This window comes from Carassius gibelio, chromosome B19 (genome assembly GCF_023724105.1).
Source record: "Carassius gibelio isolate Cgi1373 ecotype wild population from Czech Republic chromosome B19, carGib1.2-hapl.c, whole genome shotgun sequence".
In the NCBI taxonomy this organism is placed as follows: Eukaryota; Metazoa; Chordata; class Actinopteri; order Cypriniformes; family Cyprinidae; genus Carassius; species Carassius gibelio.
In genome coordinates this window covers 35,013,833-35,031,787 of record NC_068414.1, presented here as the reverse complement: position 1 = coordinate 35,031,787, position 17,955 = coordinate 35,013,833, and the positions used below count along the sequence as shown (strand labels likewise).

Here is a 17,955-nt window from a genome sequence, read left to right as displayed (position 1 = left end):
TACTTTTTCCCTGTCTAAAACCATTTTGATATGGGGAAAAAAATTATTCTTCTCCATATGATACATTAAACGTTCTGTAATCATTTTTTCCATTACTTTACCTAAATGTGCTGTCAACGCTATCGGTCTGTAGTTTAGTGGAATACTTGGATCTTAACCTGGTTTTCTAATAGGAATTATTACAGCTTCTTTCCAATTCTTAGGTAACGTCCCTTCTTCCCATACCCTGTTGTTAAACTCTAGAATGACTTTAAGAGATTCTTCACTTAACTTTTTTAACATTACATAACTAATTCCATCCTGTCCTGGAGTTGACGCTTTTGTATTTTTTAATGCCCTCTTCAATTCTGAATATGAAAAAGGCACATCTAGAATATTATTTGTTACTCTTTTTTTCCCTAAAATAAATGGATGTTCTTTTAATAACTTCTCCCTCATTTCCTTACATTCCTTCATCAAATTATTCGAACTATTTATTTTTGAAAATTCTTTTCTAAACATTTCTGCTTTCTCCTCATCACTTATTGCTATTTCTTCTCCACTACTTAACACAGGATACTCATATTCTCTTCTAATGCCACTCATCTTTTTAATCATACTCCATACTTCCCCTATTGGAGTATTTTTCCCAATTTCGTCACAATATGCTCTCCAATATTCTTTCTTCACTTCCCTTATTGTTCTTCTAGTTTCTGCTTGTGCCTTTTTATATATTATCATGTTTTCCCAATTGTGAGTTTTTCTTAGAACTTTAAATGCTTTCCTTTTCCTCTTAACTGTTATTGCACACTCCTCATTCCACCATGGGACTATCTTCCCCTCCCTTTTTCCTTTGTTTTTCGGAATACATTCTCTTGCAGCATTCTGTACCACTGATATTATTTCTGTATATATTCTTTCAATTATTATTCTTTCTTTCATCTTGATCATTTTCAATCCTTCCTCACATATTCTTTCAAATTTTTCCCAATCTGCCTTCTCATATTTCCACTTTCCTGTATTTACTTTCTTTATCTTCCTTATTTCATTATTTACAATTGTACTTAATATTGGAAAATGATCACTACCCACTGTACAGTTTAATACCTCCCAATGTATTATTCCCCCCAATTCATTAGAAACAACAGTTAGATCAATTGCTGATTCCCTCCCTAAATTTACATCCATACGAGTTTTTGTTCCATCATTTATACAAACTAAATTCTCCTTTTCCATTACCTCTTCAATGACCATACCATTTGTATCGGTCAATAAACCTCCCCATAAAGTATTATGGGCATTAAAATCCCCACACCATATTACTCCCATACTTTCTTGTGTTATTTTTTTTTACACGGATTATAAAAGTTTATTATAACATAATTCTTATTTCCAACCCATATTTCTACTACTATATATTCCATCGTTTCCCCTTTCTCCAAAACTCTATATGGTATTCCCTCTTTTACAAAACTGACACATCCTCCTCCTTTTCCTTCTACCCGATCTCTTCTCACACTTATGTATCCTTTCAAGACAAATTCTAATCTAGGATTCAACCATGATTCTTGAATACATATCACATTTGGTTTATCTTTCATTTGGTTTATATACCCTTTAAATTCTTGTCCATTAGCATACAGGCTTGTAGCATTCCATTGTAATAGAGCTAACATACTAGCCTACCCCTAATTCCTGACTTAACTGAGATTCTGTAAGGTTTTTCATTATGTCTTCACATTTCAATCCCTTTATATCTAGAAATCTCTCTGCCGCTTTTACTATTATTTGTAGATTTTCTGTTCTCCTTTCTGTTTGCGCTGTACAATTAATTACTTCCACCATAAAGAGCACAAAATTTCTCTTAGTAACTATCATTGCATCTTCTGGTAATCTACCTTCATCCATTCTTCCTGTATCTTCATTTATTTTCCCATACTCCAGTCTCTCAGTTCCACTTTGTCTATATCTATTATTTACCGCTTTCACAGCTTCAGCATATGTCCCATTATTCTTTGTCTTTTCCTGTTGAACTTCCACTGCCTTTTTCCTCACCTCACAACCTCCATATGCCGCATTGTGATTACCTCCACAGTTGCAACACTTCAATCCAACTCCCTCTCCAAACTTCTTTGAGATCTTCTTCTTCTTTGGTGTTTTATTGGCGGTTGGCAAACCAGCTTATAGATCCATTACCGCCACCGACTGGACGGGAGTGTGTTAGCTGATTTCCCCAATAAACCTGACAAAGAAAAATCATGGAGTTTCAATTTCTTCACTGACTGAATAAGGCGATATCTTTCATTGTTATATTTTCCACATTGAAGTAATACACGTTGTCCAGTGTATTCATTCCCCAGTTGGGTGCTTTCCAATTCTATGTAAAGTACTATTAAGTCCAGTATGTCTAATTCTACGACATGTAATGATACTTCCTTCTCTTCGATTCCTATTCTCCTTTCTCCCAACATCAACTGTTTTTTTGTATATTATACAAATGTCTACCTGTTTCATGATCATTCCAGTATATCTGCCATACTGATTGTGTATATGTTCTAATGTAAACTTTAGCCACTGCTATACTTAAGGGAATATGTAGATCTATTTGCTTTATTCTTAGAGTTTGTTTAGCCAGCATATCCACCTTTTCATTTCCCTCCACTCCAACATGAGCAGGAACCCAAATGAATTGTGTAGAAATAGCCTTAACTGTCATTTCATACATCCTGCAGAATATTTCATTAATAATATCCATCCTAACTAATGACCGGCCAGATTTTACACGTTCAAGTGCTGCAAGACTATCAGATGCAATGACAGTGTTATTTACTTCCTTCTCTTCTTTCCACTGTACGGCCAATAATATTGCCAATAGCTCTGTAGCATATACTGATAAATGGTTGGTTATTCTTTTCTTAATATAAAATTCACCCCTTGCTTCTTTGAGATCTTCTTCTTCTACTTTATTTAACTGCGGTTGGCATCCAGCTTAATGGTGCATTACCGCCACCTTCTGTTCCGGAGTGTGGACCATTCAGTAGGTTTACATCACAATATAATTCTATACTAACTTAGGGAGGGAAAAAACAAAAAAACCTTTAACCTTTTTCCAGTATCCCCAATAATATAGAAAACCCAATAATAAAAACCCAACAACTCTCTCACCTGTGCTCTAACATTCATATTTAATATTGTATTTAAAGTGAGATTCTGTACCCCTAATTCCTTCAGTTTATTATCCATTATCATCCGCTCCCTTTGATATTTCCTACAAAATAGAATTACATGCTCCACCGATTCCTCTTCCTGGCACTCCTCACACAATCCCGTCTGATGTTTCCCTATCATTTTTAATGTTTTATTTAGAGCCTTATTCTTGTTAGTACAGTTTCCTCTTTCCTGTCTCCACTTCCTACATTATTTACCTTAATACTCTCCTGGATATGGTATAGGTGAAGCCTCTTTTTTGAGCTTCTTCTAGTGTTTTGGCAAATTATAGGCCTATTTCAAATCTTCCATTTATGTCTACAATCTTTTAAAAGTTAAAGGGTTAGTTCACCCAAAAATCTAAATTATGTAATTAATTAATTAATTATGTAATTAATAACCCTCATGTCGTTCCAAACCCGTGAGACCTCCGTTAATCTTCAGAACACAGTTTAAGATATTTTAGATTTAGTCCGAGAGCTCTCAGTCCCTCCATTGAAGCTGTGTGTACGGTATACTGTCCATGTCCAGAAAGGTAAGAGAAACATCATCAAAGTAGTCCATGTGACATCAGAGGGTCAGTTAGAATATTTTGAAGCATCGAAAATACATTTTGGTCCAAAAATAGCAAGATATTTCAAAAAAACAAAAATAAAATAAAAATACATTTTTGCCATATCGCCCACCCGAACAAATAATACTGTTACCATGATGGTGTTTAGTGTTTGTGTGAATGAAATACAGTACTTTATTGTGAATTTAATAAGTTAAGTCTGTAAAACCTTAAATGTTGCTACCATATTTTTAACGGTGAAGTTCTGGCAACACAGCTGCCTTTATTTAAACCTTTTTATATATTTTTATTATGTCTATGAGACAATTCGCTGATTTTAGGTTCATCATTGTGAAGAGCTTAAGCTCAAAACCTAGACAGTAGAAAGCGTTTGTTTTCTTTATTATATAAAAAAGACATATTGTTAGTGCACATCAATAAAAGTAGACCCTTTAAAGTTTAGTATGATGTATTACTCTTACCTTGAATAATGACTGTCTATTTCAAGTTGTTTCCACTGTCGACCGTCCTGCAGAGCCACTTTAGCTTCCACTCTCACAAATGATTGGAAATGCTTCTAACAGCACATGTTTTTGTAGCACATATTTTACTTTTTAAGAGTGTTTTTACAAACAAGGTACAATTTAGATTTGTATTTACCTGGATATTTGATTAACTAAGTTAATCCAAATAGAGTTATACTCATAATTTGTGATACGATCATGTAAAAATATATATATTGTTGAAAGTGGATTTTTTTGTTTGATTTGACTTTTGAAATTTGATTTGGTCAAACATATTTTTTTTTTGTTTTTCAGTTGAGAAAAAGTAAACCAATTAGTGAGAAAAAAGAAACATCTGGAGTTTCAAAGATATACGTTTATTACAAAATAGTATAATAACTTAGTCTTTTAAAATAAAGAATCTCAGTATAATTGTACGTTTAAGCGAGGAAAGACCATTAAAAAGAATAATACAAATGAGGAAAAGTAAAACCATAGTAGATGAAGATGATGAAGACACTTTAGGAAAAGTGAAGACTCTTCCACATGCAATAATAAATATAAATGTAAAATTATAGATACAATACAGATAATTAAAACTGTAATTAGATTGCTTCAAAACAACTTTATAGTGATAAATATAAAAGACAAAAACACTGATGCAAATTATGCAAACAAACTTCAATATTTCAGACATCCTTTGCAGATCTGTTGATCTGGGCTGTGTCGTGGGTGTATGGATAGCGATGACGATGCTTTTTGGAAATGCACAATCACCTAAAGCAATTTCTGAGTAACCAGTGACTAGTATGGGTTAGAATTACTTAATTCCAAATAAAATGTAAAAATTAAACATTCACAAATAAATAGAATGAGATCCACAAATATATGTTAGGAGCTTCACAAAAATAAATTGTTCACAAATAAAATTTGATTCTCCAAAAATAAAAACATTCAAAGATATTCACAGTTTAATGCTCTAAAGAAATTAAATTTAAATAAATAATCGGCTACACTTTGTTTAAAGGGATACTCCCCCCTATTAGGCCTATTCTGATCATTTCTTTCATACTTTTATGGACCTTGACACTGTTATTTACTTGTCAGTCTATGGGACAGTCACAAGCAGACCCGTAGCTAAATTTGAAGCAATAGGGCATGATTTAAAAATGAGCAACCCTCCAAAAACATCTACACTTCTGTCTCTTTTCAAGTGTTAGTGTATATAATTAATTGTATTTATAGAGGTTATTATAGCACAACTCTATAATAAGGGGGTTATTATAGAAACCTGGGGGTAAGTGAATGACAAAATTTTCATTTTGGGGTGTAGTATCCATTTAAAGCCTTTTTTTATATATATACATAATGCATTATAAAATTATAATTATCAATAATATATATATATATATATATATATATATATATATATATATATATATATATATATATATATATATATATATATATATATTATATCTTATCTGTATTCATTATAACCAAAGTTTAAATACATATAGTGAAATATTCTGTGATTCCTGGACATAACTATAATCAGAGCAAGAACAATCAGAAGCACAGAAAAACCCATTCCAATAAACATAATCCAATGGAGAACAGCTGGAAGAGAGAAATTGGGAAGAGAACACATTTTTTAATGTTCTTTAAACTCACAATAATCTGTAAATCTCTAAATGTGTGGGATTAAATTTCCAGCAAAAGTGTTCAGTCACAGATCAAAAATCAAATCACTGAATTAAATATTTAAAAACTCATCTAAATATATTGCACAAAACTGAAATACAAATGCAAAAATCGAATAGCAAAAATAAATGAATGAATTGTGAATCACGCATTTGACTTTATTTTAAGGGGCAATATAAGGTTTGGATGCCTTGGAATAAAAAAGGCTGAGAACCACTGCCTTAGTCCGAACATTCACACACACACACACACACACACACACAAATGCTCAAATATTAGAGTAGTTCTGTTGTTTCAGGTTTATTGATTCTTTGTTTATGTTTATCATTATATGTCATATGCATTTTTTTATAAATAAAATAATATAATAAATTTTTTTTTCAATCACTATTGGTTTTGTGGTGTTATTTTTCCATAAATGCGATGTATTGACTGTTGTAATATACTGTGAGATATTAGTGTCTGGTGTATGTGTGGTGTGGTCTATTTGGGGGAAAATCCAGGGCCATATTTACTCTGAATCCGTCCCTGTTCAGAAGCTACATGCTTCAAACAAGACAAAAGTAAATTAACCCTGATCTTCAAATTCAACATTTCACCCCCAGCTCTTAAAACATTGTGTTTTCTTCTGAAGCATCAGCAGTGAGTGTTTGAATCTTCTGTAATAGTTGCATTTGAGTCCCTCAGTTGTCTTCAGTACGAAAAGATGGATCTCAAAATCATACAGTTATTGTTGGAAAGGGTTCAAAAAGGGTTCTCTTATTTTGGGAAAACAATGAAGATTCTGCATAGTGTATGTAAACTTTTGACTGCAACTGTATGAAGATTGATATATAAATCTTCTTTATTGAAAAATGGTATTGAAAACACTTAGCTAAGTTAGCTCTTTACCTCAAAATAAAATCAATAGATATCGCTGTTAAGAGTGGAAGTAATGAGTTTCTCATGGTTAAGTGCAGACCTTTTTATCTGCCGTGGGAGTTCACTTCCACCATTATAACTACAGTATTCCACCGGATGCTAATGCCAAGCTTGCTTTGAATGCACCTCATGTGGCCATTAGTAAACAACAGACTGATCACCCGCCGATTTTAATCACTGCAAATTAAAGACAGTGCTCACCAAATTCCATCGGCATGTTTCCTGCCACACCAGAGGAGACAAAACTTTGGATCATGTTCCAACTTTGGATCGTGTGTTCATTTCAACACACTGACTGGAGTATGTTTGCTTCTCAGGCTGCATGTGGCTCTCACACGGACATTGATATCTACACCTCCTCTGTACTGGATTACATCAACACCACCATTGACAGTGTTACAACACAGAAACAGATCACAACATTCCCTAATCAGAAGCCATGGATGAACATGGAGGTGCGACTTCTCGTGAAAGTCTGCAACACTGCCTTCAGGTCAGATGACGCTCCGATCTACAGCAAATCCAGGGCTAACCTGAAAAGGGGCATCAAAAAGGCCAAGTACTGCTACAAGCTGAAGGTAGAGAAACACTTTTCCAACTCTGACCCCAGACGCATGTGGCAGGGCATCCAGATCATCAGCGACTACACGTCAAGCAACTCTGCTACTACAGTCAAAGAGGTCTCCTTCCTTAACAAGCTAAATTACTTTTATGCTCGTTTCAACAGCGACAGCAAGGAGACGGCCGCCAAATACCCCGCAATTTGGATGCAGTATGTACAGAACTGCAGTCTGCACTCACACACTTGGACAATAACAACACGTATGTACAGATGTTGTTTGTTGACTTCAGTTCAGCATTTAACACCGTCATTCCCTCCAAGCTGACCACAAAACTTGGAGACCTGGACATTAACACCTCCCTCTGCAACTGGATTATGTACTTTCTGACCAACAGACATCAGCATGTTCGGACAGGCCACACCTGCTCCACCACCATCACACTTAAAGGGTTAGTTCACCCAATAATTAAAATTATGTAATTGATAACTTACCCTCATGTCGTTCCAAACCTGTGAGACCTCAGTTTATCTTCGGGACACAGTTTAAGATATTTTAGATTTAGTCCGAGAGCTCTCTGTCCCTCCATTGAAGCTGTGTGTACGGTCTACTGTCCATGACCAGAAAGGTAAGAAAAACATCATCAAAGTAGTCCATGTGAAATCAGCGGATCAGTTAAAATATTTTGAAGCATCGAAAATACATTTGGTCCAAAAATAGCAAAAACTACGACTTTATTCAGCATTGTCTTTTCTTCCGTGTCTGTTGTGAGAGAGTTCAAAACAAAGCAGTTTGTGATATCCGGTTCACAAACTAATCATTCGATGTAACCGGATCTTTTTGAACCAGTTCACCAAATCAAACTGAATCGTTTTAAACGGTCCGCGTCTCCAATACGCATTAATCCACAAATGACTTAAGCTGTTCACTTTTTTAATATGGCTGACACTCCCTCTAAGTTCAAACAAACAAATATCCCGGAGTAATTCATTTACTCAAACAGTACACTGACTGAACTGCTGTGAAGAGAGAACTGAAGATGAACACCGAGCCGAGCCAGATAATGAACAAAAGAACCGTTTCTGTCAGACGCGTCCGATTCGAGAACCGAGGAGCTGATGATACTGCACATGTGTGATTCAGCGTGAAGCAGACCGACACACAGAGCGTCTGAACTGAACTGATTCTTTTGGTGATTGATTCTGAACTGATTCTGCGCTCATGTTATGAGCCGCAGGCTTGAATCAAGGGCAATCATCGCCAATGACATCATTACATCGAGCTCAAAAGAACCGGTGAACCGTTTTCTTCAACCAGTTTATTGACGCGAACTGTCCGAAAGAAGTACTGGTGATCCAAAAACCGATGCAACTGGTTCTTGACTCGAGAATGAGTCAGTCTATTGTTCATTATCTGGCTCGGCTCGGTGTTCATCTTCAGTTCTCTCTTCACAGCAGTTCAGTCAGTGTACTGTTTGAGTGCATGCATTACTCCGGGATATTGGTTTGTTTGAACTCAGAGGGAGTGTCAGCCACAAACACTACTTTGATGATGTTTTTCTTACCTTTCTGGACATGGACAGTAGACCGTACACACGGTTTCAATGGAATCAAATGGAATCACGGTTTAAATCAAAAATTTCTTGAACTGTGTTCCGAAGATAAACGGAGGTCTCACTGGTTTTCAATTCATATAAAGTTATTAATTACATAATTTTGATTATTGGGTGAACTAACCTTTGAACACTGGCATACCACAGGGCTGTGTGCTGAGCCCATTCCTTTACTCCCTTTACACCCACGCCTGCAAGTCTGTGCATGGATCCAACTCCATCATTAAGTTTGCAGACGACACCACGGTGATTGGTCTCATCCCAGACAACAATGAGACTGTCTACAGGGAAGAGGTACAGCACCTGGCCACATGGTGCACTGACATTAACCTGGTCCTTAACACCAGTATGACTAATGAGCTCATTGTGGACTTCAGGAAGAAGAAAGGAAGCATGCATGACCCCATCCACATTAACGGGATGGTTGTTGAACGTGTCTCCAGCTTCAAGTTCCTGGGAACCACCATCTCAGAGGACTTGTCCTGGACCACAAACACCTCCAGCCTGGTCAAGAACGCTGACCAGCACCTCTGCTTCCTCAGGACACTGAAGAAGAACCAGCTGTCTTCAGCTATCCTTGTGAACTTTTACCGGTGTGTGATCGAGAGCATCCTGACCAGTTGCATCACAGTCTGGTATGGGAACTGCTCAGTGGTTGACCGCAAGGCACTGCAGAGGGTGGTGAAAACTGCCCAACGCATCACAGGGACACCACTTCCTGCTCTTGAGGACATCCAGAGGAAACTCTGTCTACATCGAGCTCGCAGGATTTTCAAGGACTCCTCTCACCCTGACCACAGAACGTTTAACCTCCTGCCGTCCGGGAGGCGCTTCAGGTTCCTCCAGACAAGGACCACAAGAGTCAGGAACAGCTTTTTCCCTACAGCTGTCTCCTTTCTGAACTCTGCCCTCTGACACCCCCCAAAACCCCCCACACCACACACACAGACGCCTCACTCCTCCTCTTCACCTCATCTGACTGATTATTGTGCAGTGACAATAAAGCTGAATCTAATCTAATCAAATATGAACTTTCACTGGATATTTTAATCTGAACAAGTAATAAGTCTGCCACTTCTGATCAACTGAAGAGAAAGTATCACATCAAATCGTGCAATTTTTTATTATTATTGTTCTCAAATTGTTAATGTTAACGTGTGTAGTGTGTTCTGTAGATTTCCATTTCTGTGCAGTTTAATCTCTAATTGTCATACCATTAAAATTTTATATTTTTTTACCAGTGACCAAAAAACATTTGTCAGAAATTGAATCCCTTATTACTGTCTCCTGTTTTACTTACAAACTTGTTTAGTGTGAGCAGTTTTGTCATCTGTGTGGTTTTCCTTCGAGTCTGTACCAGATCCTGTGAGAATATCAAAGATAAGTTATACAGCATCAGTTTGCTGTTCAAATAATGAATAAACGTCAGCTGTCCACTTTAAGTATACTGTGATCAAGATTTCATCATCAAAGTCCAGAACTCTGTATGTTTCTGCATCAGTGACTGTTAACTCATTAATGTTCAGTTCATCCTTAACCATTGTTATTATTATGGTGGAATCAATCAAGAACATAATATTAGGGGACACAATGTAATCATTTAAAAATCAGCCATTGAACAGCCTCTAGTTAAATGAACTAATCTGAATATTGGATTAGATGCATCACTTTAAATGTCTTTGGTGGTTATGGCTCTGCATGCAACACTAACATTATTACACTGTTTTTAGGAAAACCAGAAGACACATGCTTTGATGAGTTTTGACTTTACCCTGAATATGAAGATAGTACTCCAGGGTTAATCGCTCCAGCATTGACTGTGCATTATTGTAATCAACTCTCAAAACATATTTCCCTGCGTCACTGAAACTCAGATCCTTGATGACGACGTCACAGTTTCCTTGTTTAAATACTCGTCCATTTTCACTTTCACATTCTTCATTCTGACAAACATAGATAGTTTTTGACCAACTGCTTAAACTATAATGAGAAATCTGTCTGGCCTCCAATTCACACGGCAGGATGATGCTGTCTCCCTTTTTTCCTGTCACATGGAGAAGTTTAGTTCTTGCACGAGGGGTTCCTGCAAATACAGATTATAAAATTATTTCAAAGTATCAATACTGAAAAATTATAATCAATCTCCCACAATCACTTTAAATGACATGAAAGTTAAAAAATCAACTACAACATCTCTACATGCAACTGAAAAAACAAATGTAAACAGAACTGATACTTACCACTGTAAGAGATAAAGCAGAACAGCAGCAGAAGATTTGAAAACCTGACGAGAAAAGAGAAGAGCTGATTTACAGTATGTGACAGATACATATCTACATCACAGACATATTTATAAAATGCCCCGATTGGTCAAATATCTAAATATTCACTTTCGTTCTGATTATTTCACACATGGATATTGAGGTGACATGATTAAAAAAGTCTAATAAACATGTACATTTACATTTAATCATTTAGACACTTTTATCCAAAGCGACTTACAAATGAGGACAATAGAAGCAATCAAAATCATCAAAAGAGCTGTACACAGTACACAGCAAGGGCTTAATAAAAAGAAAACAGATAGAATAGAAAATAATAGAGCAAGCTAGTGTTAGAGTTTTTTTTTGTTGTTGTTGTTGTTAATTGTATAATAAATGAAAAGAAAACAGATAAAATGATAAATGCAAAAAGATAGGAACGTTAGGGTTAGTTTTTTTTTTTTTAAGGAAAAAGCAGCAAATGAATAGAGTGCACGTCTAAAAGAGACAATTAGCATCAAACTATAATCTTAATCGTTGGTATAATTAATGAAAATTAATTATTACTTTGCAAAATGATCAGTCAAGTGTATTATAGCTACTCAAAAAAAAACTAGTCACTAAGATAATATAATAATAAATAAATAAATAAAACATCGTCATAATCATACGTTTAGTGTAAACATGTTGAATAATTTCCGGTTAGTTCCCTACAAATAAACAACAATATAGTATAATATAATAGCACAAAAACACACAGCTGTGTTTATTTTTAAAAACCGGAACACTTACATGGTTAAAATCATGAACGAGTCAGGTTCAGGTTTGAAAAGAACTGCGTGTTTATCCAGCTTTAAAGAACAACAAACCGAAAGTATTCACCTGGTGAGCTATTTTCATAAACCTATTGAACATTTTCATTGTGACGTTTGTTTGCTGAACAATGTCGAGCTTAAAAGGGAGTGTCTCCAAATGTAATGTATTAATGTAAACGAATCGTAATATAAAAGAATCAGTGTAAAGACGTAAATGGCAAATTAATTATGAATTGTAGCATTGTAAAAACATTGCAACATTTTGTTCAGAGACTGTCCTTTTCATAGAGACACGATCACAACAACTACAATGTTTGACAAACACCTGTCACATATCTTAATGAATGCAAATATTATTATTATTATTATTAATATATATATATATATATATATATATATATATATATATATATATATATATATATATATATATATATATATATATATATATATATATTTATTTATTTATTTACTTATTTATGTCCCTATTTATGCCAATTTCTTTAGCACAGTTTTGTACGGGTTGATAAATCGCGTATTATTTATAATTTATTCAGATGTCACTTGTAACACTTGTGCTTCTCTGAACTGACTCATTTCATGTTCAGTTGGTTTGATCACTTCAATAGAAACAAGTGTGAACAATTTTGAATGGCTGTGTGCAAACAATACAAAGATATGTTTTAGTTGTGTTTAACTTTTCAAGTGATTAAATATACATGGTGTTCCTATAGAGCATTGCGTGTGGGTTCGATTCCCAGGGACCACATTCGGTAAAAAATGTTAGCCCGGATGCACTGTAAATTGCTGTAAATATTGCACATCATTTTCGCGCATTAGGGAGCAGCTTTTAATATGCAGATTATTTACATTTTTTTTGAATGAGCGCTCGTGGTTCACTTTCACTTTCGATTTAACGATCACGCGCTCTGTGTAAAGGAAGATCAGATATTTGTCAGTGAGCTCAGAATCTGTTGTGCATGATCGGTCTGCTGTGTCTCCTCTCAACCCTGATCAGTCATATCTGTTGTGTTCTTTGATGGAATTGGCTGCTTTTAAACTGTTACCATGGGTTTATTTCCCCCGTTTGAAATGTTCCTTTAATTACCTTTAACTGAAATGCTTGTATTGAAACATTTTGAATTCTGGGACAAAACTGTGCTAGATGTTAAGTTTTGTGAAGGATGGCCGCTGATATGAAGCTTTTAATCTGTGTTTATGATCAATATAACAGTGACTGTGTAAAATATGTATTTTAGGTAGGGAAATGACATATTTTGAGTTTTGATATTTGGGATATGGTCATTGCGCTTTAGGCATTACTTTAACCACCAGCCAACCACACAAAAACAGAACTGATCGAAATCTGATTCTGAGCTTTAACAAAACAAGAGAAAGGAAGAAAGAAAAATATGTGTAACTGAATTATGAATTACAGTTAAGAAAAAAGAGGAAAGGAAAATCATAGAGACAGAGAAAGAGAGAGAGAGAGAGAGAGAGAGAGAGAGAGAGAGCTGCTAAACAGAAAAAAAAAACTTTGAATTACAACTATACAAAGTTAAAGTTAACTGCTTAAACTACAAAAACCAAAGTAAAACAGTTATTATGGTAAAAAAAAAAAAAAAAAAAAAAAAAGAAGAAGTGTTGTTGTTACTGGGCATTTACTAACAAGATCAGGATCGAGCTAACGTTACAGCGCTGTGGTAAAATCACATTCGTTCAGGCATTCACAACACATTTGTAAAGAAAACGTCAAACTGCACTTACTTTCACTTTAATAGCATACAATCAGAACAGTACCCTAAAAACCAAACCATGAAATAGAAGTTTACACACCGGGACATCGACGCTCGGTGAACTGCTTGGTCAGTCCTCCCCTTTTGGCTGGTAACAATGGTAACGACAGTCAAAGGTCAGATTATGACGACACACCTGACAAACGAGACGAGTGCTGTGTCCCAAACCTAAGTGCATGGACTCTGAAGTGCGCATTTGAAGTGCGAATGCGTCACAGGAGCGCGACGAAGAGTGACGAATTTCGAAAGCGACTTCAAATGCGCCCTTCAGTTCCCTTGAAAATGAAGTGTACATCTGATGGACACTTCGCACCCTACCATATCCCAGAATCACTTGCGTGCATATGACGACGGTGGCAGGTGAGAGTTCTGTGGAGGACTTCACACTGATATGTAAGTAGTCTATTGTATTTTCATTCACTCAAATACCTAGTGAAAGTGTTAAAAGCCAGTTTTTTTTATTATTTGATTTGATTTTTTTACATAAAGTAAAAATGGACAATGGTCTTTCTCTTTGTTGTGTTTTTGAAGTGCTGTCATGCAAGACATGTCTTCAAATGTTTTAACCAAACTTTAGCACTGCAGTATTTTTTATGCATGTCCTGCTGTGTCATATTTTCTATTGATAAAATTACAAACCTGTCTTTATATTTTTCATAGGTGTTTCCATTTTCTCTTGTTTTATTACTATTCTGGAGTGAGTGAGCCTGCTGGGAAAGACTTAAAAATACAAAGTTAATAGTACATTTTTAGTTGAAATTCCTTGTGCTGTTGTTGTTAACAGGTACAGTTTATTTGCTAAGTGTCCTGGGACAGGTGAGGAGTGAGTGAGTGTCCTGGGAGAGGTGAGGAGTGAGTGAGTGTCCTGGGACAGGTGAGGAGTGAGTGAGTGTCCTGGGACAGGTGAGGAGCGAGTGAGGAGAGAGTGAGTGTCCTGGGACAGGTGAGGAGCAAGTGAGTGTCCTGGGACAGGTGAGGAGCGAGTGAGTGTCCTGGGACAGGTGAGGAGTGAGTGAGTGTCCTGGGACAGGTGAGGAGTGAGTGAGTGAGTGAGTGTCCTGGGACAGGTGAGGAGTGAGTGAGTGAGTGTCCTGGGACAGGTGAGGAGTGAGTGAGTGAGTGAGTGAGTGAGTGTCCTGGGACAGGTGAGGAGTGAGTGAGTGAGTGTCCTGGGACAGGTGAGGAGTGAGTGAGTGAGTGAGTGAGTGTCCTGGGACAGGTGAGGAGTGAGTGAGTGAGTGAGTGTCCTGGGACAGGTGAGGAGTGAGTGAGTGAGTGAGTGTCCTGGGACAGGTGAGGAGTGAGTGAGTGAGTGAGTGTCCTGGGACAGGTGAGGAGCGAGTGAGTGTCCTGGGACAGGTGAGGAGTGAGCGAGTGAGTGTCCTGGGACAGGTGAGGAGTGAGCGAGTGAGTGTCCTGGGACAGGTGAGGAGTGAGCGAGTGAGTGTCCTGGGACAGGTGAGGAGTGAGCGAGTGAGTGTCCTGGGACAGGTGAGGAGTGAGCGAGTGAGTGTCCTGGGACAGGTGAGGAGTGAGTGAGTGAGTGAGTGTCCTGGGACAGGTGAGGAGTGAGTGAGTGAGTGAGTGTCCTGGGACAGGTGAGGAGTGAGTGAGTGAGTGTCCTGGGACAGGTGAGGAGTGAGTGAGTGAGTGAGTGTCCTGGGACAGGTGAGGAGCGAGTGAGTGTCCTGGGACAGGTGAGGAGTGAGCGAGTGAGTGTCCTGGGACAGGTGAGGAGTGAGTGAGTGAGTGTCCTGGGACAGGTGAGGAGTGAGCGAGTGAGTGTCCTGGGACAGGTGAGGAGTGAGTGAGTGTCCTGGGACAGGTGAGGAGTGAGTGAGTGAGTGAGTGTCCTGGGACAGGTGAGGAGTGAGTGAGTGAGTGAGTGTCCTGGGACAGGTGAGGAGTGAGCGAGTGAGTGTCCTGGGACAGGTGAGGAGTGAGCGAGTGAGTGTCCTGGGACAGGTGAGGAGTGAGTGAGTGTCCTGGGACAGGTGAGGAGTGAGTGAGTGTCCTGGGACAGGTGAGGAGTGAGTGAGTGAGTGTCCTGGGACAGGTGAGGAGTGAGCGAGTGAGTGTCCTGGGACAGGTGAGGAGTGAGTGAGTGTCCTGGGACAGGTGAGGAGTGAGTGAGTGAGTGTCCTGGGACAGGTGAGGAGTGAGTGAGTGAGTGAGTGTCCTGGGACAGGTGAGGAGCGAGTGAGTGTCCTGGGACAGGTGAGGAGTGAGTGAGTGTCCTGGGACAGGTGAGGAGTGAGTGAGTGAGTGTCCTGGGACAGGTGAGGAGTGAGTGAGTGTCCTGGGACAGGTGAGGAGCGAGTGAGTGAGTGTCCTGGGACAGGTGAGGAGCGAGTGAGTGAGTGTCCTGGGACAGGTGAGGAGCGAGTGAGTGAGTGTCCTGGGACAGGTGAGGAGTGAGTGTCCTGGGACAGGTGAGGAGTGAGTGTCCTGGGACAGGTGAGGAGTGAGTGTCCTGGGACAGGTGAGGAGTGAGTGTCCTGGGACAGGTGAGGAGTGAGTGAGTGTCCTGGGACAGGTGAGGAGTGAGTGAGTGAGTGTCCTGGGACAGGTGAGGAGTGAGTGAGTGAGTGAGTGTCCTGGGACAGGTGAGGAGCGAGTGAGTGTCCTGGGACAGGTGAGGAGTGAGTGAGTGTCCTGGGACAGATGAGGAGTGAGTGAGTGAGTGTCCTGGGACAGGTGAGGAGTGAGTGAGTGTCCTGGGACAGGTGAGGAGCGAGTGAGTGAGTGTCCTGGGACAGGTGAGGAGCGAGTGAGTGAGTGTCCTGGGACAGGTGAGGAGTGAGTGTCCTGGGACAGGTGAGGAGTGAGTGAGTGTCCTGGGACAGGTGAGGAGTGAGTGAGTGAGTGTCCTGGGACAGGTGAGGAGCGAGTGAGTGAGTGTCCTGGGACAGGTGAGGAGTGAGTGAGTGAGTGAGTGTCCTGGGACAGGTGAGGAGTGAGTGAGTGAGTGTCCTGGGACAGGTGAGGAGTGAGTGAGTGTCCTGGGACAGGTGAGGAGTGAGTGAGTGTCCTGGGACAGGTGAGGAGTGAGTGGAGCTGTTCAGGGAGCACATCAAACTCCAGAGAGAGAGAGAAGAGCACAAGTTTTCTCTTGTTTTCTCTTTCTCTTGTTACACATTCTCTTAAGAGAATGCGTAACAAATACATTCTTCATTAGCCAAGAGATAACAGTGGGGAAAAATGTGTATATTACAGACTTTCAATATATTTTTTTTTTAAATGTCATATTGTCAATGGAAAAACCTAATTTCTCTAGTTAAATGAAAATGAAATGCATAAGTTGCATACATTTTTCTTTTTTAGTGTGTAATTTATTCATAAATAAACTACTTTCTGTACATTTTGTATTTTTGTTTTTCATATTCACATGTAACTAAAAGAGAAGCACTCATGTACATTGTAATTTTTTTTCTTCTTCACAAAACATTCTTTTGTGTGTTTATTTTTTTGGCATGTAATTTTTAAACATTAAAACAAATTGTTCTATACATAACTGAAAGTACTTTTTACAACCATTTACAGCATAGCTTAGGTTTCACATCAGAAAAACAGCATCAGTTTGAGCCCAGCGCTGCCTCCATGTGTTCTGGGGTCTTCAGGAGGTGAGTCTCTTGGTGAATGGCCAGCAGCTCCTCAGAGACTCGGAGGATAATACAGTGGACAGTGGAACAAGGCACATGGAGACCATCTTTATGATGTACCACTGGCAGACAAATCAGAAACACCAGGGTCTGGATTGTGGCACTTCTCAGAAGATCCAACAGCTCTGGCTTGTGAAGACTATAGTAGCCATTATAAAAGTCTGTTCAGAGCCTGGACAGATGTATACTTATAAAAGCCTAATTATTAATTAAACAATTTGCTAAATGTGCAATATTAAGAGATAAATATGAGTCTTGACTAAGTCTGATTGTGTTTTTCAAGAGCTGGTATGAATAAATATAGATTTAAATTCACAGATACAGGATAGTCTGCGCATGACATGATGTTTTTTGTCGGACCCAGAATAAGGCGAGATGAACA

General features: G+C 38.3%; 1 protein-coding gene and 1 long non-coding RNA gene across 11 annotated transcripts in view; one reads left to right on the top strand and one right to left on the bottom strand.

The window, feature by feature from the left end:
• The window catches only part of LOC127978683 (zinc-alpha-2-glycoprotein-like), a 111,101-nt gene that overhangs the window by 34,070 nt on the left and 59,076 nt on the right, over positions 1 to 17,955 (bottom strand). The window contains exon 1 of one of the 8 annotated variants that reach the window (XM_052583541.1): positions 2,067 to 2,122. The exons of 4 other annotated variants lie outside the window; for them this stretch is intronic. The gene's annotated coding sequence lies outside the window, so the exon portion shown is untranslated. Of the gene's footprint in view, positions 1 to 1,959; positions 2,123 to 17,955 lie in introns of those variants that run through there. 3 more of the 8 variants (XM_052583538.1, XM_052583544.1, XM_052583540.1) reach the window with 3 other exon arrangements.
• On the top strand, positions 14,322 to 17,031 carry LOC127978711 (uncharacterized). 3 transcript variants are annotated; one of them, XR_008158615.1, is made up of 6 exons: positions 14,322 to 14,727; positions 15,877 to 15,967; positions 16,001 to 16,062; positions 16,158 to 16,219; positions 16,861 to 16,893; positions 16,952 to 17,019. It is a non-coding gene; the product is annotated as an uncharacterized LOC127978711 (long non-coding RNA). The 3 variants fall into 3 exon arrangements; XR_008158616.1 differs by lacking the exon at positions 16,001 to 16,062 and having other exon boundaries at positions 16,129 to 16,219; XR_008158617.1 differs by lacking the exons at positions 16,001 to 16,062; positions 16,158 to 16,219; positions 16,861 to 16,893 and having other exon boundaries at positions 16,952 to 17,031.